A 21,611-nucleotide genomic window follows, 5' to 3' on the forward strand; every position below is an offset into this window, starting at 1 on the left:
CCATAGGGAACCTTATCAAATGCCTTACTAAAGTCCATGTATCTGACAAGAACAGCCCTTCCTTCATCTATCAACTTGGTCACTTCCTCGAAGAACTCTATTAAGTTGGTAAGGCACGATCTCCCCTGCACAAAACCATGCTGCCTATCTTTTCTAGCCCATTCTTTTCTAACTATAAATAGATCCTATCTCTCAGTACATTCTCCAGCAACTTTCCCACCTCTGACGTTAGGCTCACTGGTGTGTAGTTACCCAGAATATCCCTACTACCCTTCTTGTACAGGGGGAAAACATGAGCAACCCTCCAGTCCTCTGACACCTCAACTGTATTTAAGGATGCCACAAAGATATCTGTCAGGGCCTCAGCTATTTCCTCTCTCGCCTCCCTCAGCAACCTGGGATAGATCCCATCCGGTCCTGGGGATTTGTCTACCTTAATAACTTCTAGCCTACCCAACACATCTTCCCTACTTATGTCAACATGATCTAGACTAATCAAACTTCTATCTCTAATCTCAACATTCATCATGTTCCTCTCCTCAGTGAGCACTGATGCAAAGTAATCATTCAGAATCTCACCCATTCTCTCAGGTTCGACTCGCAGCCTTCTTTCATTATCCTTTAGTGGACCAATCCTTTCTCTAGTTACTCGCTTGCTTCTTATAGAAGAATAAAATGCTTTAGGATTCTCCTTAATTCTCCTTGCTAAAGCTATTTCATAACCCCTTTTAGCCTGCTTGTTTCCTCGTTTAAGACTTGTCCTACTCTTCCAACATTCTTCCAGGGCCCGTTCTGTTCTTAGCTGCATAGACCTTATGTATGCTCTCTTTTCCTTTTGGCTAGTCGTACAATTTCCTGTCATCCACGGTTCGCGAATCTTGCCCTTCCTATCCTTTGCCTTCAATGGGATATGCCTATCCTGCATTATCTTTGAAAGCCTCCCACATCTCAAATGTGGACTTCACTTCAAATTGCTGTGTCCAATCCACATTTCTGAGCTCCTGCCTAATTTTGATACAATTGGCCTTGGCCCAGTTTAGTACTCTTCCCTTAGGACCACTCTCTTCTTTATCTACAAGCATTCTGAAAATTACAGAATTGTAGTCACTGTTCCCAAAGAAATCCCACACGCAACTTCTACCAGCTGTCCTGGCTCGTTCCTCAGTACCAGGTCCAATATGGCCCCTTCCCTCATCAGACTACTGACATACTGCTCTAGAAAACTCTCCTGGACGCTTCTTACAAATTCTACCCCATCCAGACCTCTGACGTTAAGTGTATCCTAGTCAATGTTGGGAAAATTAAAATCTCCCATCACCACTACCCTATTGCCTCTACATCTTTCCATAATCTGTTTACCTATTTGTTCTTCTACCTCACACACACGGTTGGGAGGCCTGTAATACAGCCCCAACAGTGTGACTGCATCCTTCTTATTTCTCAGCTCCACCCATAATGCCTCACTGCCCAAGATCTCCATAGTGTGCTCCTTTAGCACAGCTGGGATTATTTCGTCCTGGACCAGCAATGCAACTCTACTCCCACTTTTACTCCCCTCCCTGTCCTGTCTGAAGCATCTATATCCTGGAACATTTAATTGCCAATCATCATGCCCTTCCTTCAACTAAGTCTCTGTGATTGCAATAACATCATACTCCCAGGCACCAATCCAAGCCCTTTGTTCAGCAACATCCCCTCGGACCTTACCATTCAGTGTATATGTTCTGCTAAGATTTGCTTTCCAAAAATGCAGCACCTTGCATTTATCTGAATTAAACTCCACCTACCACTTCTCAGTCCATTGGCCCATCTGGTCAAAAACTTGCTGTAGTGTGAGGTAACCTTCTTCGCTGTCCACTACAATCCCAATTTTGGTGTAATCTGCAAACTTACTAACTGTACCTCTTATGCTCGCATCCAAATAATTTATGTAAATGACAAAAAGTAATGGACCCAGCACCGATCCTTGTGGCACTCCACTGGTCATAGGCCTCCAGTCTGAAAAACAACCCTTCACCACCACCACCACCACCACCACCCTCTGTCTTCTAACTATGAACCAATTCCAAATGGCTAGTTCTCCCTGTATTCCATGAGATCTCACCTTGCTAACCAGTCTCCCATGGGGAACCTTGTCAAACACCTTACTGAAGTCCATATTGATTAAAATAAATGCATCACTTTCACTGAGGCACTTTGTATCTGCAACACAACTTACTTTCCAAGCTATCCTTGTATTATAACTGACAATACACAGTCAGTCCTTTCATCCAAATCAATAAAACAGATCATAAATAGTCGAAGCCTCACTAGCTTCGGTTTGCCATCTTAAAAATTATACATTTGTCCTGACTATATTTCCTTTTAATCAATCCTCTATGCTGGGAGGTCAGTTTGCCATCTAGCCAACTGAACTGAGTTATGCCAGCAGTGTGGGTTTAATTCCCGTCCTGGCTGAGGTTACCATGAAGGACTCCCCTTCTCAACATTTCCGCTCGCCTGAGGCATAGTGACCCTCAGGTTAAACCACCATCTGTTGTCTCTCTCTAATGAGAGAGAAGCCCTATGATTTGGGAAAATTATCGTGACTTTTTTATCCATGATGATACATCACCCAGCACTATGAGCTCATCTTCTGCAATAACCTTTCATGGAGCATCTTACCAAATACCTTTTGGAAGTCCAAATGTATTATATTCTGACTGAAAATATAACAAAGAATGCAAATAAATTTTTAAATGCAATTTCCCTTCTGAAAAATCATACTGGCATCACCTTTACTTATTAAGGATGTGGGAGTTACATGCTGGCCCAGCTAGTATTTCCCATCCCTAGTCGTCCACGATGTCATGGTGGTGGTGGTGGTGAGTTGCGTTCTTAAACTACTATGGTCCGTGTGGTGTAGGTACATCCACAATGCTATTAGGAAGGCAGTTTCCGGATTTAGATTTAGTGACACTTAAGGAACGGCGATATATTTCCAAGTCTGGATGGTGACCGGCTTAGAGAAGCATATACTGGTGTACATCTGTTGCCCTTGTCCTTCTGGATGTGAGTATTTTTGGTTTTTGGAATGTGCTAACTAGTCGGGATGAATGTCTGAAGTCCATTCGAGGTAGATAGTGCACACTGCTGCTACTGAACGGTGGTTTAGGAGGGACTGAATTTTGGGGATGTGGTGTCAGTTGAGTTGCCTGCTTTGTCCTGTATGGTCTCAAGCTTAAGAGTAGTTACAGCATCATTCACTCAGGCAAGCAGGCAGTATTCCATCACATTTCTGACTTGCACCTTGTGGGCTTTGGGGAAATCAGGAGGAGATTTTTTTTATTGCAAGAATCCTAGCATCTGACTGGCTCCCATAGCCACAATCATTATATGAGACAAAATAATTGCAGATGCTGGAATTCAAAGTACACAAACAGGAGGCAGGGAGAACACAACAAGCCACATAGAATCAAGACGTGGAGAAATCAATGATTTGGGTATAATCCCTCCATCAGGACCTGAAGAAGGGTTGTACCTGAAACGTAAACTTCTGTAACTCCTGATGCTGCCTGACTTGCTGTGTTCTTCCAGCCTCCTGTTTGTCTCCAATCATTATGTGGGCTATAGCAGCTCAGCTTCTGGTCAATGGTAGCCCCCGGGATGCTGACAGGGGAATTTGTCAATGGTAATGTCAATGAATGTCAAGGCAATGATTAGATTCGCACCTTATTGGAGATAGTCATTGCTTGGCACATTTGTAGTACAAATGTCACTTGCCACTTGTCAACCAAAATCAGAGTCATACAGCACGGAAATGGATAGAAATTCAACCATCCATCCATTCCAACCAAGTTTCCCAAACTAAACTAGTCCCACTTGCCTGTGTTTGGCCCATATCCTTCTAAACCTTTTCTATTCGCATACTTATACAAATGCCTTTTAAATATGATCATTGTACCTGCATCTACCACTTCCTCTGGTAGTTCTTTCCACATATGAACCACCCTCTGGGTGCAAAGGTTGCCTCTTAGTCCCTTTCAAATCTTTCTCCTCACCTTAAAAATATGCTCTCTAGTTTTGAACACCCCTACCTCAGGGCGAAGGAACTGAGGGCACTCTGGGTAAGTTTGCAGCCGATACTAAGATAGGTAGAGGGACAGGTAACATTGAGGAAGCAGGGAGGCTGCGGAAGGATTTGGACAGGTTAGGGAAGTGGGCAAAGAACTGGCAGATAGAGTACAACGTGTGAAAGTGTAAGGTCATGAACTTGGTAGTAAGAATGGAGGCCTGGACTACTTTCTAAATACGGAAAAAATTCAGAAGTCTGAAGTGCAAAGAGACTTGGGAGTTCCAGTCCAGGATTCCCTCAAGGTAAACTTGCAGGTTGAGTCAGTGGTTACGAAGGCAAACGCAATGATGGCATTTATTTTGAGAGGACATGAATAAAGCAGGGATGTACTTCTGAGGCTCTACAAGGCTCTGGTCAGACCACATTTGGAGTAGTGTGTGCAGTTTTAGGCCCCATACCTCAGGAAGGATGTACTGGCTCTGCAGCATGTTCAGAGGAGGCTCACGAGAGTGGTTCTAGGAATGAGCAGCTTAACATATGAAAAATGTTCGAGGACTCTGGGTCTGCACTCACTGGAGTTTAGAAGGATGGGGGGTTCTAATTGAAACTTACAGAATACTGAACACCCTGAGCAGAGTAGATGCTGGGAAGATGTTTCCATTGGTAGGACAGACTAGGACCCAAGGGCATAACCTTAGAGTAAAGGGAAGAACCTTTAGAACGGAGGTAAGGAGAAATGTCTTTAGCCGGACAGTGGTGAATCTATGGAATTTATTGCCACAGAGGGATGTGAAGGCCAGGTCACTAACTATATTTAAGGCCGAGATAGATAGGTTCTTGAGTACCAAAAGGATCAGGGGTTACAAGGAGAGAGCAGGAGAATGGGATCAGCCATGATTGAATGGAAGAGCATACTCGATGGGCTGAATGACCTAATTTCTGCTCCAATGTCTTATGGTTTTATAAGTGAGATGACTGATCTCCAATAACCATAACCATCTTCTTTTGTGCTAGTTTTGTCTCGAGCTTGCAAAAGGTTTTATCCCACTAATTCTCATTTACTCTTATGTTGTAAGACTCTAATGTCACATTTTATCAAGTGTAGCATCAATGTCAAAGGCAGTCAGCTCATTTCTATAATAATGAGTGTAATCATTTTCTAAGTGTCCTGCTACATCTTCTTTAATAATGGTTTCTAGCAATTCCCCTAAGACAGATATTCAGTAAATAGGATGATGGTTTTCTGCTTTCTGCACTCCTTCATTTTGGAATTAAGGTGTAACATTGAGTTTTTAAGCCACTGAAGCCTATTCAAAAGTAGAGGGAGTCTTGGAAGACTGTAACAGATGTGTCCATCAATACCGTAGCCATTTCTTTTAAGATCATACCATGTCAGCCATCCCATTTGTATGGGGCGGCATGGTGGTTCAGTGGTTAGCACTGCTGTTTCACAGTACCAGGGACCCAGGTTTGATTCCTGCCTCGGGTGACTGTCCGTGTAGAGTTTGCACGTCCTCTCAGTGTTTGCGTGGATTTCCTCCGGGTGCTCCGGTTTCCTCCCACAATCTTAAGATGTGCAGGTTAGGTGAATTGGCCAAGCTAAATTACCCATTGCATTCAAGGATGTGTAAATGCAGAGTAATAGGGTAGGGAAATGGGTCTGGGTGGGTTACTCTTCAGAGGGCCAGTGCTGACTGGTTGTGCCAAATGGCCTGTTTCCACACTGTGGGGATTCTGCGATTTATATTCATAATGTTAATTCTTTACATCACTTTCACCTGTCCTTTTTGAAGTTGCACAACGTGTTCTGACTTTCCCCAGCATACTCTGATTCTCATCATCCCGATCATTATCGTGCATTCTTATTGTTTTGTCCTTGCTCATTAAATTTCCAAATCACTCCTTGTGTGAACTCTGCCCCAAACCCAATATTTTGCTTAGTTTCATATGGCACACAACAAGGAGGCTATGCTCACAAATTGTGAGGTTATGGAAGAATTATTTGTTTTTGATGCAGCAAGTTGAGAAGTTTATTTTTGTACCATATTGTGCACTTGAGGGCACGTGCATTTTTTAATTACCTTGTAGAAATTAAGCTTTTCCTAGAATAAAATGCCTTTGAAAATTTCAGCTATATTAGCTTGGAAAAAGTCATTCAAAGACATCCTGAGATCTGCCAACAATGACTACTTAGTGATTGTGAAGAATGGACCCAAAGAATTTTCTCTCTCAGGTGTGGCCAGACTGATGAGATTTTCTAGCAATTTGATTTTATTAAGGTCTTCAGTTAGGTGACCAAAAGAAAAGTTAGAAAGCTGGGCCTATGTCTAGTAAACTTAATCTGCCTCTGCATCCATGGTCTTCTGGTACTCGTGCAGGACTCCAAAAACACACACATTGACATTTAAAATTCCAGGAGACTACAATATGATACGCAAGCATGACAGGTTCAGGTTTAAGAGCACGGAAAACCGACCCATCGGCCCAAATTGGTCCATGCTGCATGGTGTCCACTCAGCTAGTTCTAACTGCCCACATTTGGTTCATATTCAACTTGTACTTCCCATTCAAGTACATATCCAAATTTTTTTTTAAAATGTTGCCTCAACCACTTTCTCTGGTAGCCCATTACATATGTATGCATCACTCTCTTGGTGAAGAAGTTGCCCCTCAGGTCCTTCTTAAATCTTTGCCCTCTCACCTTAAACCCATGTCCTGTAGTTTTCAATTCACCATTTCTTTCATCACAAAAATGCATCCCTCAGTAAGTTAGATAGAAAGATTTAAGGAAAACAACACACAATAGATGCTGCTATGCCAAGCAGAAATGGATTCCATAAAAAAAGAGCAGGAGGGTATGCCAGGAGCAGTACAGGTATATCTGAAACCAGGCTGTCAACTATAACGTAGATAACAAGGTAATGTTACTCATCAAAAGTTACTTGCATGCCAAACAATGAAGTCGCATGCGATAGACAGGGCTAACTGATCCAACAACCAGCTGATCAGATCTAAATTCTGCAGTTCTGACACATCAAATCATGAGTGGTGGACAATTTTACAGCTAACTGAAGGCAATTCCACAAATAACCCTGCCCTCAGTAATGAGGGATCTCAGCACAACATGAAAAAAAAGCCTAAGCATCTGCATCCACCTTCAGCCAAAAATGTTGTTAGGACAAGTGACTGAGGTATAAGCAGGGGAACACTTTGGGACCAGTGACCAATTATAAAGTAGCTATGGAAAAGGTAGGCCTCATGTACAAATTAAAAGTTCTAAACTGAGGCAAGGCTAATTTTGATGGTTGACAGAATTTAGACAGGAATCTTCAAAAATTGACTGGGGAAGGCTACAAGCAGAGCGCTTCAGGGAACATCTCCGGGACACCCGCACCAATCAACCACACTGCCCCGTGGCCCAAAATTTCAACTCCCCCTCCCACTCTGCCAAGGACATGGAGGTCCTGGGCCTTCTTCACCGCTGCTCCCTCACCACCAGACGCCTGGAGGAAGAACGCCTCATCTTCCACCTCGGAGCGCTTCAACCCCAGGGCATCAATGTGGACTTCACCAGTTTCCTCATTTCCCCTTCCCCCACCTCATCCTAGTTCCAAACTTCCAGTTCAGCACTGTCCCCATGACTTGTCCGGACTTGTCCGACCTGCCTAGCTCCTTTTCCACCTATCTACTCCACCCTCTCCTCCCTGACCTATCACCTTCATCTCCTCCCCCACTCACCCATTGTACTCTATGCTACTCTCTCCCCGCCCACACCTCCCTCTAGCTTATCTCTCCATGCTTCCAGCTCACTGCCTTTATTCCTGATGAAGGGCTTTTGCCCGAAACTTCGATTTCGCTGCTAGTTGGATGCTGCCTGAACTGCTGTGCTCTTCCAGCACCACTGATCCAGAATCTGGTTTTCAGCATCTGCAGTCATTGTTTTTACCACCCTGGGGAAGGCTACTCACAGGTAAAGGAATGTCTGGCAAGTGAAAGACTTTCAAAAGCAAGATAAAGAATTCAGGGTCAGCTTGCTGTTGTTAATGTGAAGGGCAAAGCTGGCAGAAGTAGGCAATACTGGATAACTAGAGATATTGAGACTCTGGTCAAGACAAAAGAGCCATGTATCAAGTACCAACATCTGTGAATCCCTTGAGAAGTACTGAAGCAGAGAAGGACATTTAAGAGGGAAATCAGGAGGGCAAAAGGGGACATGAGATAGATTTGGCAGAGAAGGTTAAAGGAATCTAAAGAGATTCCACATGTATGCTCATGACAAAAGAGAATACGGCCCCTTAAAGATCAAAGAGGTTGTTTGTGTGTGGAACCACAGGAGATGGGTGTGATACTAAAAGATTATTTCTCATCAGTATTTATTCTGGAGAAAGACATGGAAGTGAGCGAACTCTGGGAAATAGTGATGTCTTGAACAGAGTTCGCATTACAGAAGAGGTGGTGCTGGAGGAGTAAAAATGTATTAAGGTAGAGAATCCCCCAGTACCTGGTTAAGTGTATGCCATGATATTATGGAAAGCCAGGGAAGAAATTGCGGAGCTTCAAGCAGAGATATTTGATTGATCGACAACCATGAGTGAGGTGCCAGAAGACTGGAAGGTGGCAAATATTGTGCCATTGTTTAAGAAAGGCTGCAAAGAAAAGCCAGGGAATGACAGACAGGTGAGCCTGACATCAATCGTGGGCCAGTTGCTGGAGGGGATTCTGAGAGACAGGATCTACATGCATTTAGAAAGACGAGGTCTAATTAGAGATAGTCAGCATGGCTTTGTGCACGGGAAAAGTCGATTGAGTTATTTGAAGACGTGAACAAGAAGATAGATGAAGGCAGAGCGGTAGACATTGTGTACATGGACTGTTATAAGGCCTTGATAAAGGTTCTGCATGGCCAACTGGTTGTTAAGGTTAAACCACATTAGATTAGATTAGATTACTGACAGTGTGGAAACAGGCCCTTCGGCCCAACAAGTCCACACCGACCCGCCGAAGCGCAACCCACCCATACATTTACCCGTTACCTAATACTATGGGCAATTTAGCATGGCTAATTCACCTAACCCGCACATCTTTGGACTGTGGGAGGAAACTGGAGCACCCGGAGGAAACCCGCGCAGACACGGGGAGAACGTGCAAACTCCACACAGTCAGTCAGTCGCCTGAGTCGGGAATTGAACCCGGGTCTCAGGCGCTGTGAGGCAGCAGTGCTAACTGCTGTGCCACCGTGCCCCCCACACATGGCAGCCAGAAAGAGCTAGCCAATTGGATGCAAACTGGAAGCCTGTGACCAGCAGCATGCTGGAAGGATTGGTGTTGGGTCTATAATTGTTCATCATTTATATGAATGGTTTGTATGAGAATACAGGGAGGCATGATTAATAAGTTTTCAGACACCAAAATTGTTGATATAGTGAACAGTGAAGAAGGTTGTCTAAGAGTACAAAAAGATCTTGACCAACTGGGCCAGTGGGCCAAGGAATAGCAGATCGAGTTTACTGTCGAAGAGTGTGGTGCTGGAAAAGCACGGCCGGTCAGGCAGCATCGGAGGAACAGGAGAGTCAATGTTTCAAGTATAAGCCCTCCTGCTCCTCAGATGCTGCCTGACCAGCTGTGCTTTTTCAGCACCACACTCCTCGACTCTGATCTCCAGCATCTGCAGTCCTCACTTTCTCCTAGATGGAGTTTAATGAAGATACATGCAAGGTCTGCATTTTCAGTAAAACAAATCAGGGCAGGATTTACACAGTTAATGGTAGGGCCCTTGGGGGTGTTGTCAAACAGGGAAACCAAGGGGTACAGGTGCATAGTTCCTTGAAAGGTGACATCACAGGTAGGCAAGGTAATGAAGAAAGCATTTAGCACACTTACCTTTTTTGGTCAGAGGTTTGAGTATAGGTGTTGGGATGTCATGTTATGTTTTTACAAGATATTGGTAAGGCTACATTTGAAGTACTGCATACAATCCTGGTTTCCCTGCGAGAGTAAGGATGTTAATAAACTGAAAAGAATGCAAGAAAGATTTACAAGGATGTTACCAAGACTGGCTGATTTGAATTTTAAGGAAAGGGTGACAGGCTAGGATATTTTCACCCTCAAGCGGAAGCTGACGGGTGACCTTACAGAGGTTTATAAGATCATGAGGGACAGAGATAAGGTGAATAGCTAAGGTCTTTTCCCTTGGGTAGGAGAGTCCAAACCTAGAGGGCATAGCTTTAAGCTAAGGGAAAGAATTAAAAGTGACCTGAGGGGCATTGTTTTTCCACACAGATAGTAGGACATATGTGGAACACATTTCCATAGAAAGTGGTAGAAGCAAATACAATTACAACATTTAAAAAGAAATTTGGACAGGTAGGTGGATAGGAAAGGTTTAGAGGGGACATAGGCCACATACAGGCAAATGGGACTAGTTCATTTTAAGAAACCTGGTTATAAAGTCAGAGATGTACAGTACAGCAACAGAACCTTCAGGCGAACTTGTCCATGCCAACCAGATATCCTAACTAATCTAGTCCCATTTGCCAGGGTCCATATCCCTCTAAACCCTTGCTATTCTCCACCACTTCCTCTGGCAACTCATTCCTTACACGCACCACTCTCTGCATGAAAACGTTGCCCCTTTGGTCCCTTTTAAATTTTCCCCTGTCATCCTAAACCTATCCCCTCTAGTTCTGGACTCCCCACCCTAGGGAAGAAGACCTTGCCTATTTATCTGTCCATGCCCATGATTTTATAAACCTCTGCAAGGTCACCCCTCAGTCTCTGGCACTGCAAGGAAAATAGCCCCAGCCTTTCAGCCTCTCCCTACAGCTCAAATCATCTAACCCTGGCAACATTCTTGTAGATATTTTGCGAACCCTTACAAGTTTCACAACATCCTTCCAATAGGAAAGAGACCAGAACTGCACGCAAAATTGACCTAAACGTCCTGTACAGCCACATCATTTGTTACCATGCTGTATGACTCTAAGTGGAATATCAACCCTCGCTTCCACTAAAGATAGTTTATATCACAGATGTCTGTTTTCAATCAATTTACTCCCTGTGATATCAAGAAATGGCTGAATGGCAGTGAATAATGTAAAGGTTCGGGACTCTGGCAACAGTGTGTGTGTGTGTGTAGCAATTGGTCTAAAGACTTGTGCTCCAAAAACAAGGGCTCTACTAGGCAATCTGGAAATTTGCCCAAGTATGTCCTCTGTACAAAGCAGAACAAATACAACCCGACCAGTTACTGCCCCATTAGTTTGCTCTCAATCACCAAAGCAATATCAAAAGACTCAGAGCAGATGTAGGTAATTTAGCCCACTCTGCTTTGCCATTAAATGTGATCACTGCTGATCTGATGATCCTCAACTCATTCCCCTCGATTCCCTTGTTGATTCAAAATCTGTTCATTTCAAACCTGTCTCAACAGTTGGGTGTTAGAATTCCACAACCCTCAAAAAAATCCCCCCATCTGTTTTAAACGTGCGACTTCTTTTCTGAGATTATGCCCATTGGTCCGAGACACCCCTACAACAGCAAACACCTTTCCACTTACTTTCAAGTAAGTCCTCCACTGGACTGCCTCCAGTGTCAGTATATATTTCCTTAAAGGAGGGGTCCAAACTATTCACAGTATTCTGTGATATGACTCATGTCTGGTATAGTTCCAAGACAGAACCCCACTGGTTCTCACCTACCACCCCACCAACCTCCGCATACAACGTATCATCCGCCGCCATTTCCGCCACCTCCAAACGGACCCCACCACCAAGGATATATTTCCCTCCCCTCCCCTATCAGCATTCCGCAAGGACCACTCCCTTCGTGACTCCTTCGTCAGATCCACACCCCCCCACCAACCCAACCTTCACCCCCGGCACCTTCCCCTGCAACCGCAGGAAATGTAAAACTTGCGCCCACACCTCCACACTCACTTCCCTCCAAGGCCCCAAGGGATCCTTCCATATCCGCCACAAGTTCACCTGTACCTCCACACACATCATCTATTGCATCTGCTGCACCCGATGTGGCCTCCTCTATATTGGTGAGACAGGCCGCTTACTTGCGGAACGCTTCAGAGAACACCTCCGGGCCGCCCAAACCAACCAACCCAATCACCCCGTGGCTCAACACTTTAACTCTCCCTCCCACTCCACCGAGGACATGCAGGTCCTTGGACTCCTCCACCGGCAGAACATAACAACACGACGGCTGGAGGAGGAGCGCCTCATCATCCACCTGGGAACCCTCCAACCACAAGGTATGAATTCAGATTTCTCCAGTTTCCTCATTTTCCCTCCCCCCACCTTGTCTCAGTCGGTTCCCTCAACTCAGCACCGCCCTCCTAACCTGCAATCCTCTTCCTGACCTCTCCGCCCCCACCCCACTCCGGCCTATCACCCTCACCTTGACCTCCTTCCATCTATCCCACCTCCATCACCCCTCCCCCTAGTCCCTCCTCCCTACCTTTTATCTTAGCCTGCTTGGCTACTCTCTCTTATTCCTGATGAAGGGCTTATGCTCGAAACGTCGAATTCTCTATTCCTGAGATGCTGCCTGGCCTACTGTGCTTTGACCAGCAACACATTTGCAGCAATAGTTTTAGCCATGCCTCCCTATTTTTATACTCCATTTCTTTTGAAGTGAAAGACCAACATTCCTTTTACTTTCCCTATAACTCTGTAGGAGAGGGTGAGGACTGAAGATGCTGGAAATCAGAGCTGAAAGTGTGTTGCTGCTTCATGTCTGAAACGTCGTTTCCTATAACCCGCCAATCACAAATGCTAGCATTTTTGTAATTCATGGTCGAGGACTTCCAAATCTGTGTTATAGCCTTCTGCAGTCATCTCCCATTTAAATTAGATTCAGCTCCTCTCTTTGCCAAATTGCATAATCTCACTTATTCCCATTTCACATTCCATCTGGCAAGTCTTTGCCCACTCACTTAATCTGTCTACATACTTCTGCAAATTCTGTCACCCTCACCACTTGTTTTCCCATTTATTTTTGTCATTCACAAACTTTGCTATACTGCATTCACTTCCCTCATCTAGGTCATTAATATATGCTGTAAATAATTGTGACCGAACAGTCATCCCTGTGGCACTTCAAAACGCCCCTCTTACACTAACAGTGTCTTCTGTTAGTTAGCAATCTTCTGTCACTATCGCTCAATTTAAGCACAGAGTGGATAAACTAAGTGAAATGGCTGCTTTATTTTCTATAATAATAATAATAATAATAATTCATGAAAAATTATTTCATTTTGCATTGTGTATTATGAACGCAACCAAGTTCGTTATGACTCTTAGTCGTCCGCATAGCTTTTTCTTCTCTCAGTGCTGCTTACAAGTAAAGGTCTGGTCTGCCGACACATACAAGGTGAGAATTCAAACTGCATAAGTTGTGTGTATATTATTCATCCATGAAGACAAATTACAATCCTGACGTTTGCAGTAACTGGTCAGCCAACAAAACTCTCATCATCCTAGCAGGGAGTAAGAGGTTGAATCCTATGTTTCCAAATCATGGAAAAAAAGACACAGACGACACTGCGTTTCAATCACCATGCAATAAATCATCACAAGAAAACAAAAAGTACACTTTTAATCCTGAAAACTACTCCTACTTCTAATTTTTTTTGCTATACAGCTTTCTGTCTCATGAAGAATTACGACTTTAATCATGTAATATCTTTCTCATAATACAGTTGGGTTTGTAACCCGTTTCACTTTGAACTGAGAAATACTATTCTGAATTTACCACTGAAAACTCTCAACTTCAGAAAACTGAATAACAGACTAAAACAAAACTATGGCCCTTACTGGACTGAGGGTAAGGATTTCTTTGAAATATTAAAATATATGATTTTCCCACATAATCTGAAACATGTCGCGGTGAAAAGTCACCAGCAGCAGATAGGAGTGTGGATGGGTGAAAAGGGAGAAGAGCGGGGGAAGAGAATCACAGATTCTCCAGGCTACAGGCTAAAATTTAATGTTTTAAAAAGAATCACCGACTATCATCACGGCAGATTTCTTACCGCCATCAGCTTAAATTACTGAACATCGGCAATAATGATGAAGAAAATGTTTTGTAAGGACACCTTCCCCCATTTCACTGTATATTTCACACAAAACGCCGCGGCCTGCATCACTCCTGAAGGCCCGCGAGCATCCAATGGACTGATTTTTTAAAAAAATTAACAAATGCCAATCTGCATCTAAATATGTAAAATAAATAAATAAATAAATGAGGCGTGAAAACGCTCTCAGGAAATGTCATGCGGTTTGGGATGTGTGTGTGTGTGTGTGTCGGGGGAGGGGAAAGGCAGCGCGGAGGGAGGTTCTCCACACACACAGGAAAGATTCCACATAAAAAAGATACTTTCCTAACACACGCGTTTAAAAAAATAAATCTCCAATTGTCACTCATGCTGCAAAAGAAAGTTAAAACCATAATTGTAAAATTAACAAACCTCTGAAAAATACAAATTTTGGGCATGGAACATTGATTGAGGAGGAATAAACCTCACTTTGAACTAAATGTAAATATTGTGACTTTCGATTCGATAATAAACTCAGGTTTGCCCTTCACAGGCCAGGTTTTAAATATAGAGTCATAGATGTACAGATATATAGCATTACTTCATATCTTTAAGTGCAAAGATATTAATTCTGAAATACAGAACCCCCACACAATACGTGAACGCGAACAAGAATAGGAACAAAAGACTATGAAAAGGAAAATTTTCAAATGTACTCCAATACACGCACCTGCCGGCTTTTATATTTTTTTATATAAGCTCCCGAAGTGAGAGTAGAGTAGTTGTGCGCTTCTTTCGGGGATTGTTGCCCTGTGATTTGGATCGCTCCTCTCTGGCTCTTGGTGTCTATGGTGATGGAGAAGGTGGCGGTACTAACAATAATGCAGAGAAGCTTCACAGCTGCTGCCTGCTACCGTCCTTCGGAAATCAGGCCAACGCACACATTCATTCACACACACACACACACTACAACACAAGAAAGATGTCGCTGTCCGATTTTTTTATAAATCCTCTGCCTGTCTTTTAGCAACGGCAAACGGATTGATGAATGGACGGACGGTCAACCGTACGTCCTGACACCCGGCGGCTCTCAGCCACAGGCTCTGCCCCTTTCGGAGAAAAGCCACTCCTCCCCCCCCCTGATGGAAGCTGCCAGATCGGGAGCGTCTCGAGCTTCTGGGGCGGGGCCTCCGTCAATAACCGCCGGCAGCGGCCACGCCCCACAAACCCAGCCAATAGGTGCCCGACCCTCAACCCACCAACTAACGGTCGTCTCGAGCTGTTTGCACGCGCTCTGCAATGCTCCCGTCCGTGACATCTCGTTTCCATCAGCGTTGTCCCTGCTTGTCAACCGTCCGCACGCCACGCGCATAGGGCGCGAGCTGATGGCACGTGTGCTCCATTTCCCCGTGTGTTTACCCATCCCCACCTTTTCACACCCAGTACAAGAAGCTTCCTTCGGCCCTGGCTCATCAGTGCTTCGCTTTAGGTTTGAAGTATCTGGGTTAGAGATTTATCTCTCCGCCCTGCAGGCACTCTGCCTCTATTCCTGATGAAGGGCTTTTGCCCGAAACGTCGATTTTCCTGCTCCTCCGATGCTGCCTGACCTGCTGTGATTTTCCAGCACCACTCTAATCTAGACTCTGGTTTCCAGCATCTGCAGTCCTTGTTTTTCCCCGTTTGGAGTATCTGGCTCATCTTGACTTAAACATAACCTGTTATCTCTAGTAGCACCACCACCACTCCGCACCCTTCCCCAGAACTATCTGTGGTCCCCTTCCCTCCTATCCCATGGGCGCACAGCTGTACCTCGCCACTGTCTACATTAACTGACATACAGCCCTGCATGAGCAGGAATCTCGTCCCCAATTAACTATTGGAAAGACTGAAGAGATTGTGTTCATATCTGGACAGAACTCTGTTTCTTACTTACCAATTTTATCCCTTTATCTGGCAACAGTCTGGCATTAAAAGTCTGTTCACAACCTCATTTGACCCTTAGATAAGCTTTGTAAAGAATGGAAACAAACAAAAGTTTGTCATTCTGCACCTTGCCCCTGACCTACCATTAACTTAGAATCATAGAATCCCTATGGTATGAAAATTCATGGTTGATTTATAAATAGGCATTAAACTCCAAATCCTCGCATTCTTTGTTTCCTTGAGCTCAGCAAAGTCTAACAATCTAATTTATAAAATAAATTGAGCATCAGTTGCCATTTTTGGAAGGATACTGACTTGTATCAACCTTTACACCAAGAAATGTTTCCTAGCTGTATTCCAGAATGGCTTCACTGTAAAGTTTAGACTATTCCCACTATTTCTAGATACCCTAATAAGTAGAAAGTTTCTTTAAGTCTGCACTTTCTGTTCTCATTATTATTTTGAAGACTTCAATGACATCACTCCTTAACCTTAATCCAGGAAGTATTAGTTCACCTAATCTCACCCAGTAATTTTATTGGAGTTCAGATAGGACAGATGACTCTCCAAATTTATCCCGCCCTCTTACTCCAAGACCAGTATGGCTTTCATAAGGGGTGAGCCCAGAACGTTAATCGTACTATTATCCACCATGTAGAAGACAAAACATGTAGCACTCAGCCATAACAGAACACCAGAAATGACCAGGAAAAGTAACTGTTATAATATTATTCCTGGCTACAATTGAATAGATAAGAATGGAAAGTGAAAGGCTAAGTGCAATCTCACAGAGCTGTGGAGAAGCAGAATATCTGATCAACCACATCAAATTGTGCCTACAGGTAGTAATATCAAGAAGGGGAGGAGAGATAGTTTATCTTTCTCATGGTTGCAATGGATGTCACTTGTGAATTTGTTGAGAGCCATTTTTGGAGCATTGATTTCCATAGATGTATTGGATCTGATTTTTTTTACGTTTGTTCATACAATATATGCTTTGATAGCTAGGCCACCATTTATTGCTCATCAACTGTTGCTCTGCAATGGAGTAGGCTGTTAACCAATTTCCCAGGATGGTTAAGTATCAACCACATTGCTGAGGGTCTGATGTCACATACAGGTCAGCCCTTTCTTTCCTTAAAGGGAATTAGTGAACCAGAGTGGAATTTATGACAATCAACAACGGTTTCATAGTCATCGTTCGACAGGTTTTTTTATTCCAGATTTTTCCTTTATTAAAATTTCATCATTTGCTACGTTTGGATTTAAACCCATGTCCCCTGCACATTAGTCAAGCCTTCGCAATTACGAGAGGACTTGGAGACAGTAAGGACTGCAGATGCTAGAAGCCAGAGTCAATAGATTAGATTAGATTAGATTCCCAACAGTCCACACCAACCCTCTGAAGAGTAACCCACCCAGACCCATTCCCCTACCTATATTTACTCCTGACTAATGCACCTAATTATAGGCAATTTAGCTGGGCCAATTCACCTGACCTGCACATCTTTGGATTGTTGGAGGAAACCGGAGCACCCGGAGGAAACCCACGCAGACATGGGGCGAATGTGCAAACTTCACACGGACAGCTGCCCGAGGCAGAAATCAAACCCGGTCCCTGTCACTGTGAGGCAGCAGTGCTAACCACTGAGCCATCATGCCACCCTAAAAAGTGAAACTGAAAAAGAACAGCATCTGAGGAGCAAGAAAGTCAATGTTTTGGCTTAGCCAATGTCATGTACATCCTCAACATGATCTCCCAAGTTCTATACTCAGTTCTCTGGCCATTAAAGGAGAGCATACCAAATGCCTTCTTCACTATCCTATGGTTAGGCACTTTTGGAATATTGTGTGCAATTGTGCTGAACAAAGAAATCTTGGAGTGCAGGTTCATAGTTCCTTGAAAGTGAATTCTCAGGGAGGTAGGATATTGAAGAAGGCATTTAGTTTGCTTTCCTTTATTGTTCAGAACATTAATATAGGAGTTGGGAGGTCATGTTGCACCCGTACAGAACATTTGTTAGGCCACTATTGGAATACTTTGTGCAATTCTGGTCTCCTTCCTGCAGGAATGGTATAGTGAAACTTGAAAGGGTTCAGAAAAGATTTACAAGGGCATTGACGGGGTTGAAAGTTTTGAGCTGTAGGGAGAAGCTGAATAGGCTAGGGCTGTTTTCCATAGAGCATCAGAGGCTGAGGGGTGATCTTATAGAATCATGAGGGTCAAGGATGGGGTAAATAGACATGTAATATAAAATCATGAGGGTCATGGATGGGATAAATAGACAAGTAATATAAAATCATGAGTGTCATGGATGGGAAACATAGACAACGTCTTTTCCCTGGGGTGGGGGAGTCCGTAACTAGAGGGCATAGGTTTAGGGTGAAGCGGGAAAATTTAAGAGAGACCCTAAAGGACAACATTTTCATGCAGAGGGTGGTGCATGTAAGGAATGAGCTGCCAGAGGAAATGGTGAAGACTGGTACAATTACAGCATTTGAGAGTAATCTGGATGGGTATATGAATAGGAAGGGTTAAGAGCTATATGGCCAAGTCCTGGCAAATGGGACTTTTGTTAGGATATCTGGTTGGCATGAACGAGTTGGACTGAAGAATTTGTTCCTGTGCTGTACGTCTCTATGACCTGCCTGTAACTTCACTTTCAGGGAATTATGAACCTGAACTCCAAGGTCTCTGTTCAGCAGCAGTCCCCAGATCCTTACTGTTAAGTGTTTAAGTCCTGCCAGGGAAGTTGAATGGTCAGCAGTCTGATACAAATATAGTCATAGAGATGTACAGCATGGAAATAGACCCTTCGGTCCAACCCATCCATGCTGACCAGATATCGCAACCAAATCCAGTCCCACCTGCCAGCACCCGGCTCATATCACTCCAAACCCTTCCTATTCGTATACCCATCCAAATGCCTCTTAAACATTGCAATTGTACCAGCCTCCACCACATCCTCTGGCAGCTCATTCCATACACATACCACCCTCTACGTGACAAAGTTGCACCTTAGGTCTCTGTTATATCTTTCCCCTCTCACTCTAAACCCATGCCCTCTAGTTCTGGACTCCCTGATCCCAAGAGAAAGACTTTGTCTATTTATCCTATCCATGCCCCTCATCATTTTGTAAACCTCTTATAAGATCACCCCTCAGCCTCCGACGCTCCAGGGAAAACAGCCCCAGCTGTTCGACATCTCCCTGTAGCTCAAATCCTCCAACCCTGGCAATATCCTTGTAAATCTTTTCTGAAGCCTTTCAAGTTTCACAACATCTTTCCAATAGGAAGGAGATGAGAATTGCACTCAATATTCCAACAGTGGCCTAACCAATGTCCTGTACAGCTGCAACATGACCTCCCAATTCCTGTACTCAATACTCTGACCAATAAAGGAAAGCATACCAAATGCCATAATCACTATCCTATCTCTCTGTGATTCCACTTTCAAGGAGCTATGAACCTGCACTCCAAGGTCTATTTGTTCAGCAAAACTCCCTAGGATCTTACCATTAAGTGTATAAGTCCTGATAAAGTTTGCTTTCCCAAAATGCAGCACCTCACATTTATCTGAATTAAACTCCATCTGCCACGTCTCAGCCTATTAGCCCATCTGGTCCAGATCCCGTTGTAATCTGAGGTAATCCTCTTCGCTGTCCACTACGCCTCCAATATTGGTGTCATCTACAAACTTACTAACTGTACCTCTTATGCTCGCATCCAAATAATTTATGTAAATGACAAAAAGTAGAGGGCCCAGCACCAATCCTTGTGGGACTCCACTGGTCACAGGCCTCCAGTCTGAAAAACAACCCTCCACCACCACTCTCTGTCTTCTACCTTTGTATCCAAATGGCTAGTTCTTTTTGTATTCTGTGAAATCTAACCTTGCGAATCAGTCTCCCATGGGGAACCTTGTCAAACGCCTTACTGAAGTCCATATAGATCACATTTACTGCTCCGCCCTCATCAATCTTCTTTGTTACTTCTTCAAAAAACTCAATCAAGTTTGTGAGACATAATTTCCCACGCACAAAGCCATGTTGACTATCCCAAATCAGTCCTTGTCTTTCCAAATACATGTACATCCTGTCCCTCAGGATTCCCTCCAACAACTTGCCAACCACTGAGGTCAGGCTCATCGGTCTATAGTTCCCTGGGAGTCCTGGGAGTATGAAATGGAACTCAGAAAACAAGATAGCTCAGGTCATGAGGGGAGGAAGAAGAGTAAAACTAAGAAAGGTGAAGATTCATTGCTAGGAGAAGAATCTAAGTAAGGTTTCACATGATCTATCCCACATTTTAATGACAAAAATGACCAATGATTTACAGTTTCATTGAAAATGGATATAAGAATGAAATTTAGTCCCAATTGATGAAATAATTTGCATTTATATATTTGCTCTCATGTCTTCAGAATGGTTTAGAGTTAACCAAGTACTTGTAATGTGTAGTCAGTCACAAGGTAAGGAAAGCACTGTTACAATCTTGTAATCTTGCAATACAATTTTTGAGTCAACTAATCACTGTAAATAAGTGGCTCTCATAAAATCAAGTTTTTAATAGTTAAATGAAACATACGTCAGCAGTGTTTTTCTTTATTTATTGTTGTTTAGCCCTTGCACCTAGTGTAGGTACAGGGCCAACAGAAATGGCCTTGGAGTGAGAGATGGGCAGAGAGCTAGAGTGACTAGTCTTGAAGTCAAAGCAGCATTTGACCAAATGTGACATCAAATTGTCCTGGTAAAATTAAAATCAATAGGAATCAGAGCAAATGTCCATCAGTTGGAGTCATACATAGCAAATGGCTGCTATTTTAGCTCATTTTAAAAATTCAGTTATGAGATGAGGGCATTGCTGGCCAGACCAGCATTGATGAGGAGGATTGATGAAGTCAGAGCTGGGGACATTGTCTATATGGACCTCAGTAAAGCATTCCTTAAGGTTCAGCATGGTAGACTGGTTAACAAGGTTAGATCACATAGAATGCAAGGAGAACTGGCCATTTGGATACAAAATTGGCTCAAGGCTGGTTGTAGAGGTTTGCTTTTCAGACTGGATGCCTGTGACGAGCGATGTGCCACAAGGATTGGTGCTCGGTCCACTGCTTTTTCTCATTTGTATAAGTTATTTGGATGTAAATATAGGAGGTGTGGTTAGTAAGTTTGCACATGACACCAAAATTGGTAGTGTAGTGGACAGCAAAGAAGATTACCTCAGAGTACAATGGACTTTGATCAGGTGGGCTGAGCAGTGGCAGATCCAATTTAATCCAGATAAATGTGAGGAACTACATTTTGATCAGGCAAATCAGGGCTTATACACCTAATGGTAAGGTCCTGGGGAGTGTTGCCAAACAAACAGATCTTGGAATACAGGTTCATAGTTCCTTCAAAGTGGAGTCACACTAGTGATGTCACCTTGTGAGATGACAAAATGTCTGCAGAAAAATGCATCTGCTCAGTGAATTAATCAATGACCTCATCCACAATCCAAGACACAGATCTTTTCAGGAACTAGATTATTTTAAAATATCTAGTTGACATGGAAAAGTTGAATGAAAGGATCTGTTTCCATGCCAT

General features: G+C 43.5%; 1 protein-coding gene across 1 annotated transcript in view; it reads right to left on the reverse strand.

Annotated features, from left to right (window-relative positions):
* The window catches only part of ctnna2 (catenin (cadherin-associated protein), alpha 2), a 1,237,032-nt gene extending 1,221,833 nt beyond the window's left edge, over positions 1 to 15,199 (reverse strand). Inside the window, exon 1 of the mRNA XM_060828354.1 lies at positions 14,830 to 15,199. The gene's annotated coding sequence lies outside the window, so the exon portion shown is untranslated. The remainder of the gene's footprint in view (positions 1 to 14,829) is intronic.
* Positions 15,200 to 21,611: the final 6,412 nt, after the last annotated feature.

Source organism: Hemiscyllium ocellatum, chromosome 1 (assembly GCF_020745735.1).
Source record: "Hemiscyllium ocellatum isolate sHemOce1 chromosome 1, sHemOce1.pat.X.cur, whole genome shotgun sequence".
In the NCBI taxonomy this organism is placed as follows: domain Eukaryota; kingdom Metazoa; phylum Chordata; class Chondrichthyes; order Orectolobiformes; family Hemiscylliidae; genus Hemiscyllium; species Hemiscyllium ocellatum.